Here is a 12,041-nt window from a genome sequence, read left to right as displayed (position 1 = left end):
GCTTTTACATTCTGTGAAGTGACAGATCACTTTTCTGTTATGAGTATCTTTTGGGTTCAGGATCTAGGATTGTAGGCAAATTGGATAACTTATCAGAATTATTCATAATATATTTAGAATGTTCCTTGATATCCTTGGGGGGTTGGTTCGAGGACCACAAGAGAATACCAAAACCTGAGAGTGCTCAAGTCCCTTATATAAAATGGTGTAGTATTTGCAATATAACCTATGCAGATCCACGTGTATACTTTAAATTTGCTCTAGATTACTTAACGATATCTAATACAATGCCTACATATCACATATTTTAAATCAGCTCTAGATTACTTAAAATACCTAACAAAATGCCTATACGCCACTTGGTTTGTGTGGATTCAATGTAGTACTCAGTACGTGGCAAATTCAAGTTTTGCTTTTTGGAATTTTGTGAAATCCTCCCCCTTGTTTCATCCCAAATATTTTGTATTTGTGGTTGGTTGAATACACAGCTGCAGCCTCCATGGAAGGTTGATTGCATAGACAACGCATGATCACAGGGAACTTTATCTGACGGGGATTGGTTCCAGGACCCTCTCCAGATAACAAAAACTGAGGATACTCACATCCCTTAGTTGGCCAGCTATATCTGTGGGCACAGAACCAATGGATGTGGTAGGTCTGCTGTAATTGAAGAAGGGAAGAAAACCCCAAATCATAATGGAAACAAAACTTATCTATAGAAGGCACAAAATGGATTCAGAGTTATTATTAGTATCTAATGTTTGTGAATTTACTGCCCTATGGATATCCTAATCCATAAGTTGCCCAACCAAAGAACAAGCTGAAAATTATTACTTGTTAAAATAGCATGCTTAATGTTTCTTTTTTTAAAATTTACCTTGCGTAACTGAAGCTTTGTACCCTTTGACCAACATCTTTCAGTCTGTCTCTACCCCTGGCAACAACCATTCTATTTTTATGAATATTTTGCCGTATTTTTTTTTTTGTTTTGCTTATTTCACTTAGCATAGTATTCTCTAGGCTCATCTATGTTGTCACAACTGGTATGATTTTTGTCTTTTTTTTTTTTGGAGATAAGAGTCATGCTCTGTAGCCCAGGTTGGAGTACAATGGTGTGATCTCAGCTCACTGCAATTTCTGCCTCCTGGGTTCAAGTGATTTTCATGCTTCAGCCCTCTGAGTAGCTGGGATTACAGGTATGCAGCACTGCACCTGGCTAATTTATTTTTAGTAGAGATGGGATTTTGCCATGTTGGCCAGGCTGGTCTTAAACTTCTGGCCTCAGGCTATCCACCTATCTCGTCCTCCCAAAGTGCTGGGATTATAGGAATGAGCCACTTTGCCTGGACCTAATTTTTGTCTTTTTAAAGGCAGAATAATATTCCATTGAAAAAATACACAATTGGCCCTCTGTATCTGTGGATCACTCCTCTGTGGATTCAACCAACTGCAAATTGAAAATTTTTGGGAAAAGAATTGTGTCTTTACTGAACATGTGCAGACTTTTTTTCTTGCTATTACGTAAACTGTGATATAACATTTATTTATATAGCATTTACATTGTGTTATATAAGTAATCTAGAGATGACTTAAAGTGTATGGGGGGATATACATAGGTTATATGCAAATACTACACCATTTTATGTCAGAGACTTGAGCATCTGTAGATTTTGCTATCTGGTCCTGGGACCAATCTCCCATGGATACTGAGGAGCTACTGTGTAAGTTACATTTTATTAATTCTTTCCTTTATCAGAGGACTCAGGTTTCTTACATATCTTGACTATTATGAATAAGGCTGTTGCTGCTTTTCGCTTGAACTTGCCTTATTTATCTATTTTTGAAACAGAGTCTCTGTTGCCCAGGCTGGAGTGCGGTGGCACCACCTTGGCTCACTGCACCTTGAGCTCCCAGGTACAAGCAATTCTTCTGCCTCAGCCTCCCAAGTGGCTGGGATTACAGGTGTGCACCACCATGCCCGGCTAAATTTTTTTGTATTTTTTTAGTAGAGATAGGGTTTCACCATGTTGATGAGGCTGGTTTCAAACTTCTGACCTTGGATGATCCACCTGCCTCAGCCTCCTCAGGTGTTGGAATTACAGGTATGAGCAACTGTGCCCAGCCTGAACTTTCCTGATTTTGATTTTTTTTTTTTTTTAAGATGGGGTTTCACCATGTTGGTCAGGCTGGTCTTTAACTCCCAACCTCAGGTGATCCGCCCGCCTTGGCCTCTAGGCGTGAGCCACCATGCCCGGCCTTATTTTGATTTTTAAACCCAAGTTCAGCAAAAGTAAATCAATCCCTGCACATGACTTTCCTTTGCTTTCCTTTTCTTGCTAAAATTCTAGGCCACTTAACAGCTGCTATTTTTGGATTTGGAATCCCCATGTCATGAGTTTCCCTTGCTTTGTCTGTGATCTGGTTATTGCTTTGCTTTTTCTAAGGATTGTTACAGCAGGAGTAAGTGCTACTCAAGCAATGTATACAGTTTTTTTGTCAAAGGGGAGAGGTTCTTTGAGTTTATACTTTTTGCTGTGATATTGTTTGTAATTACAAATGGTAGATACCATCTTTAAACTTGATTCCTCAGCCACATCTTAATCATCTTGATTATCTAACACAGTTAAAATAAGATTTAAACAGTTGACCACAAGTTATATTTTTACCCTTGTTATCTAGAAACAGTTTAATCTACCACTGGATGATGCAGAATTTATTAAAATTTCTTTGGAGGATAGGGCCTGAAGGAGTTTGTTAGCTGAAAGGATCGGATGTATTTTTGTTGGTTTGTTTTTTGAGACAGTGTATGGCTCTGTCACTTAGGATGGGGTGCAGTAGCACAATCACAGTTCACTGCAGCCCCAACTTCCTGGACTTGAGTGATTCTCCTACCTCAGCCTCTGAGTAGCTGGGAGTACAGGCATGCACCACCGTGCCTGGCTAATTTTTTTTTTTTTTTTTTTTTTTTGAGACGGAGTTTCGCTCTTGTTAACCAGGCTGGAGTGCAATGGTGCGATCTTGGCTCACCCCAACCTCCGCCTCCCGGGTTCAGGCAATTCTCCTGCCTCAGCCTCCTAAATAGCTGGGATTACAGGCACGCACCACCACGCCCAGCTAATTTTTTGTATTTTTAGTAGAGACGAGGTTTCACCATGTTGACCAGGATGGTCTCGATCTCTCGACCTCGTGATCCACCCGCCTCGGCCTCCCAAAGTGCTGGGATTACAGGCTTGAGCCACCGCGCCCGGCTTGCCTGGCTAATTTTTTGCCAGTAGAGACGAGGTTTTGCCATGTTGCCCAGGCTGATCTCAAACTCCTGAGCTGAAGTGATCCACCAACTTGGCCTTTCACAGTGCTGGAATTACAGGTGTGAGCTGCCGCACCCAGCCAGGTCTGTTTTTTTGTTATATAAAGCAGCTGTTGGGATTACATAATGGTTGATCTTTTGATCATAGAGTGGTTCAGATTCATTAACGTATATATCTCTGTCACTGGAGGGAGCAAAGCAACTTGAGTCATGTTCTAAGAAACAGTATTATCTTCATGTATGAAAATGGTATTTAGCTATATGTAAACTTTGTCTCTAAGTACTTGATTTGGGAACAGAAATTATTTTTAGGTAGGAATGGGGCAAATCTGGCCTATAGCCTATTTTTGTATGTATATAAGAATATGTGACAGAGACCGTATGATACTTGTAAAGCCTAAAATACTCACTGTCTGTTCTTTTACAGGAAAAATATGCCAACCTCTGATTTAAGGATTTAAAAAATTATATACACATGCATGTACACACACACACACACACACACACACACACACACACACTATTTTTCCCATTTTCTGTTCAGTTACTGATATATAATTGCTCTGTCACTCTACTTTGTTTTAGCTAATGTTATCATTGGTAAACACACTTACCTTTATTTAGGCTTTATTTGCTACATTTGCTGTTGTTTGACCATTTTCTCCTACTTTAAACTATATTTTTGTTTCCTTGGCTTTTATTGCATCATTTACTTGGTTTTCCTAACTCTTGATTTTTCCCTTCTTTCAGTTATTCTTACTTATGAATGTTATTTCCTAGTATTATGCTCTTGTAGTTTTTTTTTTTTTTTTTTAAGACAGAGTCTTGTTCTGTTGCCCAGGCTGGAGTGCAGTGGTGTAATCTTGGCTCACTGCAACTTCCACCTCCTGGGTTCCAGTGATTCTTGTGCCTCACTCTCTGGAGTAGCTGGGATTACAGGTGCATGCGACCATGCTTGGCTAATTTTTGTATTTTTAGTAGAAACGGGGTTTTACCATGTTGGCCAGGCTGGTCTCCAACCCCTGACCCTCGTGATCTGTCCACATCGGCCTCCCAAAGTGCTGGGATTACAGGCATGAGCCATAACACCTGGCTTTTTATTTATTTATTTATATTTATTTTCATTTTCATTTTTATTTTTTTTAGAGATGAGGTTTCACCATGTTGGCCAGGCTGGTCTCAAACTCGTGACCTCAAGCAATCCACTGCCTTGGCCTCCCAAAGTGCTGGGATTACAGGTGTGAGCCACCGTGCCCGGCTTTTTAAAAATTTTTATTTATTAGACAGTCTTGCTCTGTCACCCAGGCTGGAGTGCAGTGGTGCGATCTTGGCTCATTGCAACCTCTGCCTCTCAGGTTCTTGAGTAGTATTACAGGCACCAGCCACCATATCCAGCTAATTTTTGTATTTTTAGTAGAGATGAGGTTTTGCCATTTTGGCCAGGCTGGTCTCAAACTCCTGACCTCAGGTGATCCTCCTGCCTTGGCCTCCCAAAGTACTGGGATTACAGGGCATGAGCCACCGCGCTTGGCCGAGTATTTTTGATGGTATAAGGTAAGAGTTCACCTTAATTCTTTTGCATATGTGCATCTACTTTTCCCATCACCATTCATTAAAAAGACTCCTTTTTCCACTGAATGATCTTTGCACCGGTTGAAAATCACTTGGCCACATAGGTGAGGATTGATTTCTCAGCCCTGTGTATTCTGTTAGCCTGTATGTTTATCTTTATGCTGGTACCTCCTTATTTTGATTATTAGACATTTTGAAATTGAGCAGTGTGTGAGACCACTAACTTTGTTTTTTTTTTTTTTTTTTTTTTCCCTTGGTGCTAAACCAGAGAACTTTGTTCTTATTTTTCAAATTTGTTTTTGCTATTTAAGGTCCCTTGAGATTCTTTTTTTTTTTTTTTTTTTTTTTTTTTGAGACAGAGTCTCAATCTGTTACCCAGGCTGGAGTACAGTGGTGTGATCTTGGCTTGCTGCAACCCCTGCCTCCTGTGTTCAAGTGATTCTTCTGCCTCAGCCTCCCAATTAACCAAGCCTGGCTAATTTTTGTGTTTTTAGTAGAGACAGGGTTTCACCATATTGGCCAGTCTTGAACCCCTGACCTCGTAATCTACTTGTCTCAACCTCTCAAAGTGCTGGGATTACAGTCACCTTGCCTGGCTGAGATTCCATTTTCTACCTTTGAAAAATCCCATTGGCATTTTGATAAGCATGCCATTGAATTAGTACATCACTTTGGGTTGGCTTCCTATTCATAAACATGGGATATTTTAAATATTTTTCAGTAATGCTTTCATGGTTTTCAATTTAAAAGTGTTTTGCATTCTTAGTTAAATCTATTCCTAAGTATTTCATGCTTTTTGATGCTATTATATATTGAATGGTTTTCTTTTTTTTTATATTGCCCATGGCTGTTTTGTGTTGCATATTGTTGATTGTGTAGAAATACAATTGATTTTTGTGTGTTTAGTTTGTAGCTTTCAACTTTGCTGAATTTGTGTATTAATTGAGTGGTTTGTGTGTGGGTTGTGTTGAGAGGGACTGAGTGGGGTTTTTTTTTGTGGGTGTATGTTGGATTCTTGAAAGTTTTCTATATATAAGATTGCACTATCTATTAATGAGATACCTTTACCTACTTCTTGACAATTTGTGTGTGCTTTATTTCTTTTTCTTGTCTAATTGCTCTAACTAGGACTTTCAGTACTATGTGGCAAATAGTGGCAAAAGTGGGAACATTGTGGTTGCAGTTTGTCTTTTTCTAGTGATTAGCAAAGTTGAACAACTTTTTGTATTATTTATTGATTGTTGGGGTCACTCAGGTGATTGTATATATGTGTATATTCTTCGACACTGTTTTATTCCCTTCATCAGTCTGTCTACCCTTAAGGTCCAAATCACATTGTTTTAATTGGTATACCTTTATGACGGTAACTGCCTGACCACGATCCTACTGTATTCCACCTCTGTGGTAAGACGTTTTTGTAACTAGTCATTGTTGGTTCTTTTTTTTTTTTTTTTTTTTTTGAGATGGAGTTTCGCTCTTGTTACCCAGGCTGGAGTGCAATGGCGCGATCTCGGCTCACCGCAACCTCCGCCTCCCGGGTTCAGGCAATTCTCCTGCCTCAGCCTCCTGAGTAGCTGGGATTACAGGCGCGCACCACCATGCCCAGCTAATTTTTTGTATTTTTAGTAGAGACGGGGTTTCACCATGTTGACCAGGATGGTCTCGATCTCCTGACCTCGTGATCCACCCGCCTCAACCTCCCAAAGTGCTGGGATTACAGGCTTGAGCCACCGCACCCGGCTTGTTGGTTCTTAACTACTTTGATGATTAGGGTGTCTCTTGGGTGTATTGCTCAGATTGTTGCAACATTCTTTCTTCTCGTTTTGCCCTTGTAAGAATAAAATTTTATTTATTTATTTTTTGAGACAGAGTTTTGCTCTTGTTATCCAGGCTGGAGTGCAGTGGTGTGATCTCAGCTCACCACAACCTCTGCCTCATGGATTCAAGTGATTCTCCTGCCTCAGCCTTCTGTGTCGCTGGGATTACAGGCATGCACCACCATTCCTGGCTAATTTTGTATTCTTAGTAGAGACTGGGTTTCTCCATGTTTGCCAGGCTGGTCTCGAACTCCTGACCTCAGGTAATCTACCTGCCTTGGCCTCCCAAATTGCTGGGATTACAGGCATGAGCCACTGAGCCCGGCCAGAATTATAATTACATTTTTTGAGTTATTATTATTTTTTAAGACGGAGTCTTAACTTTGTCGCCCAAGCTGGAGTGCAGTGGCGCAATCTTGGCTCACTGCAACCTCCGCTTCCAGGTTTCAAGTGAGTGTCCTGCCTCAGCCTCCTGAGTAGCTGGGATTACAGGCGTGCACCACATGGCGTGGCTAATTTTTTTTTTTTTTTTTTGTATTTTTAGTAGAGACGGGGTTTCCACGTTGGCCAGGCTGGTCTTGAACTCCTGACCTCATGATTCACCCATCTTGGCATCCAAAAGTGCTGGGATTTCAGGCGTGAACCACCATGCCTGGCCAGAATTACAATTTTTAAAAGGATATTCAGTACTGTTACTAATCTGTTTAACTTTTTCAGAGGTATACAGTTGCCTTACAATTTGAAGAAGATTGTAAAAATTGTACCATTCTGTTTTAACCCCACCTGATGTATTGAATTAGAATCTATAGTTAGATTCCATGGGCTTAAATGTATGGTTCCCAACAAGACCCTAGTTGAGACATTAGCCACACTGGGGACTGTAGACCACCTGTACCTTTCAGCACTTGGCTACAAATCCTGAGATTCTCACATTCTCTCCCAGGTTCACAAATTTACTAGACTCACAGAACTCAGGAAAATGCTGTATTTAGGGTTAGAATTTTGCTGTAAAGAATAGAAATTAGGGCTGGGCACAGTGGCTCATGCCTGTAATCCCAGCACTTTGGGAGGCTGAGGTGGGTGGATCATGAAGTCAGGAGTTTGAGACCAGCCTGACCAACATGGTGAAACCCCTTCTCTACTAAAAATACAAAAATTAGCTGAGTGCCTGTAATCCCAGCTACTCAGGAGGCTGAGGCAGGAGAATCGATTGAACCTGGGAGGTGGAGAGTGCAGTGAGCTGAGGTCCCACCACTGCACTCCAGTTTGGGAGATAGAGTGTGACTCCATCTCAAAAACAAAAAACAAAAAACAAAAGGAATACAAATTAGGACCAGCCTAATGAAACATAAAAACCACGGTTGGGAGGGTCTCAAATACAGAGCTTTCATGCCGTCTCCCCATGGAAACACATAGAGTACATTACCTTCCTGGGACATCAATGTACTCACCAACAAAGAAGCTTTATTAAGCTTTGGTATTCAAAATTTGGGGGGTTTATTATGTAGGGATAATTGACTAAATCTGTTCTTTTCCCCACCGTAGAGGTTGAGCTGGCTTAGAGTCCCAGTTCTTTAATCACAGTGTTGTTTGGAGACGAGCGTCATTCTGGCACTATTTAGGGGTCCACCACAGGTCACATCATTAGCATAAACTCAGGTGTGAATCAGTGGGCTCATGAAGGACAGACACTTCTGTTACTCTGGCAGTACCAAAGGTTTCTTTAGAAGCTTTGTACCAGGAAAGCTGGACAAAGACCAGACAAGCTCATTATATAGCAAATACATAATAAATAATTTAAAAAGATTAAATAAAACCACCTATGATGAAAAATAGTAGTGGTTTGCTTTTCTGTTTTTCACTCCCTAGCTTTCTTCACAGAGGAAATTAGTTTTTCCATTTTGGCTATTTCTTGTGGTATTTGCCTCTGTCTAGGTCATATGTATAATGCCAAGTAATTATCAATTTTACATGTAATCCATTTAAAACTATTTTCTAGTATAATATATAGGTCTTTTAGTAGTACTTTAAAAATCTTCTTAGTATAGTCATTCTTTTTAAAAAAATTCTCTTGGTATAGTTACCATAATTTTTGGTCAACTAATTTTTCTTTCTTTTTTTGAGACAAGGTTTCACTCAGTTGCCCAGGCTGGAGTGCAGTGGGTGATCACACTTCACTGCAGCCTCAACCTCCCATGCTCAACTGATCCTCCCTCTTCAGCCTCCTTAGTAGCTGGGACTATAAGTGTGTGCTACCTTGCCTGGCTAATTTTTTTAATTTTGTAGAGATAGGGTTTTGCCATGTTTTCCAGGCTGGTCTTGAACTCCTGTGCTCAAGCAGTCCTCCTGCCTTGGCCTTTCAAAGTGCTGAGATTACAGGTGTGAGCCACCAAGCCTGGCCAAATAATCCATTTTTTATGTTATGAGGTAAATCTGTACTGCTGAGCCAAATGTGTTACTATGAGTTAATTTTCTTTTATAACTTTGTATTGTAGTAGTTAAATTATTGCTTTTTAAAAATATTTGTAGTTTTATATATACTGGTGCTCATTCAACCCACATTCCTTTTTTTTCCTAGCCTGTAAAATTTAATTAGAAAATTTATAGTTTGCAAAAGTACATATATTTTTGTTGCTAGCTGAAGACACTTATCATAAATTTACCTAAGACACAGGACAAAATTCATATCTAGAGGTGACATTTAGTACTGTAAAATTCTGTTGGATCTATTGATATTTTTCTTTTTTTAAAAAATGATTATACTTTAAGTTCTGGGGTACATGTGCAGATCATGCAGGATTGTTGCATAGGTATACACATACCATGGTGGTTTGCTGCTTCTGTCCTCCATGATCTACATTAGGTAATTCTCTTAATGTTATCCCTCCCTAATTCCCCTACCTTCTTCTATTCCTCCCCTAGCCCCACCATCCCCCAAGAGGCCCCAGTGTGTGAAACTCCTCTCCTTGTGTCCGTGTGTTCTCATTGTTTAACACTCAGTTATGAGTAAGAACATGGAGTGTTTGGTTTTCTGTTCGTGTCAGTTTGCTGAGAATGATGGTTTCCAGCGTCATCCATGCCCCTGCAAAGAACATGAACTCATGCTTTTTTGTGGCTGCATAATATTCCATGCTGTATATGTGCCACATTTTCTTTATCCAGTCTATCATTGATGGGCATTTGGGTTGGTTCCAAGTGTTTGCTGTTGTAAACAGTGCCACAGTGAACATACATGTGCATGTTGCATGTGTCTTTATAATAGAACAATTTATAATCCTTTGGGTATATACTCAGTAATGAAATTGCTGGGTCAAATGCTATTTCTATTTCTAGATCCTTTTGGAATTGCCACACTGTCTTTCACAGTGGTTGAACCAATTTACACTCCCACCAACAGTGTAAAAGTGTTCCTGTTTCTCCACATCCTCTCCAGCATCTGTTGTCTCCAGATTTTTTAATGATTGCCATTCTCACTGGCATGAGATTGTATCTCAATGTGGTTTTCATTTGCATTTCTCTAATGACCAGTGATGATGAACTTTTTTTCATTTGTTTGTTGGCTGCATAAAAGTCTTTTGAAAAATGTCTGTTCCTATCCTTTGACCACTTTTTGATGCGGTTGTTTTTTTTTTTCTTGTAGATTTAAGTTCTTTGTAGGTTCTGGATATTAGTCCTTTGTCAGATGGGTAGATTGCAAAACTTTTTTCCCATTCTGTTGGTTGCCCATTCACTCCAATGATAGTTTCTTTTGCTGTGCAGAAGCTCGTAAGTTTAATTAGATCCCATTTGTCTATTTTGGCTTTTGTTGCCATTGCTTTTGGTGTTTTTAGTCCTGAAGTCCTTGCCTATGCCTGTGTCCTGAATGATACTGCCTAGGTTTTCTTCTAGATTTTTTATGGTATTAGGTCTTATGTTTAAATCTTTAATCTATCTGGAGTTAATTTTTATATAAGGTGTAAGGAAGGGGTCCAGTTTCAGCTTTCAGCACATGGCTAATCAGTTTTCCCATCACCATAAATTAAATAGGGAATCCTTTTCCAATTTCTTGTTTTTGTCAGGTTTGTCAAAGATCAGATTGTTGTAGATGTGTGGCATTACTTCTGAGGCTTCTGTTCTGTTCCACTGGTCTGTATCTCTGTTTTTGTACCAGTATCATGCTGTTTTGATTACTGTAGGCTTGTAGTATAGTTTGATGTCAGGTAGCGTGATGCCTCCAGCTTTTTTTGCTTAGGATTGTCTTGGCTGTGTGGGTTCTTTTTTGTTTCCATATGAAGTTTAAGGTGGTTTTTTCCAGTTGTGTGAAGAAGGTCAGTGATAGCTTGATAGGGATGGCTTTGAATCTATAAATTACTTTAGGAAGTATGGCCATTTTCACTGTATTGATTCTTCCTAACCATGAGCATAGAATGTTTTTCCATCTGTTTGTGTCCACTCTTGTTTCCTTGAGCAGTGGTTTGTAGTTCTCCTTGAAGAGGTCCTTCACATCCCTTGTTAGTCGTATTCCTAGGTATCTTATTCTCTTTGTAGCAGTTGTGATTGGGAGCTTGGTCAACATTTGGCTATTTGTCTATTATTGGTATATAGGAATGCTTGTGATTTTTGCACATTGATTTTGTATCCTGAGACTTTGCTGAAGTTCTTAACAGCTTAAGGAGATTTGGGGCTGAGATGATGGGGTCTTCTAGATACACAATCATGTCATCTGCAGATAGAGGCAATTTGACTTCCTGTTTTCCTAGTTGAATGCCCTTTTTTTTTTTTTTTTTTTTGAGACGGAGTTTCGCTCTTGTTACCCAGGCTGGAGTGCAATGGCGCGATCTCGGCTCACCGCAACCTCCGCCTCCTGGGCTCAGGCAATTCTCCTGCCTCAGCCTCCTAAGTAGCTGGGATTACAGGCATGCACCACCACGCCCAGCTAGTTTTTTTGTATTTTTAGTAGAGACGGGGTTTCACCATGTTGACCAGGATGGTCTCGATCTTTCGACCTCGTGATCCACCCGCCTCGGCCTCCCAAAGTGCTGGGATTACAGGCTTGAGCCACCGCGCCCGGCCCAAATGCCCTTTTTTTCTTTTTCTTGTCTGTTTGCTCTGGCCAGAACTTTCAGTGCTATGTTGAATAGGAGTGGTGAGAGAGGGCACCCTTTTCTTGTACCAGATTTCAAAGGGAATGCTTCCAGTTTTTGACCATTCAGTATGATATTGGCTGTGGATTTGTCATAAATAACTTTTGTTGTTTTGAGATAGGTTCCACTGTTACCTAGTTTATTGAGAGTTTTTAGCATAAAGGGCTGTCAAATTTAGTTAAACGCCTTCTCTACATCTATTGAGAGAATCATATGGTTTTT

At 40.1% G+C, this 12,041-nt stretch overlaps 1 protein-coding gene across 23 annotated transcripts in view; it reads left to right on the top strand.

Annotated features, from left to right (window-relative positions):
- Positions 1-12,041, top strand: part of MGA (MAX dimerization protein MGA) — a 172,920-nt gene that overhangs the window by 67,846 nt on the left and 93,033 nt on the right. The window lies entirely within an intron of this gene.

This window comes from Saimiri boliviensis, chromosome 2 (assembly GCF_048565385.1).
Source record: "Saimiri boliviensis isolate mSaiBol1 chromosome 2, mSaiBol1.pri, whole genome shotgun sequence".
NCBI lineage: Eukaryota > Metazoa > Chordata > Mammalia > Primates > Cebidae > Saimiri > Saimiri boliviensis.
Note: the sequence above shows the minus strand (reverse complement) of the source record. Positions and strands in the feature narration are given on the sequence as shown.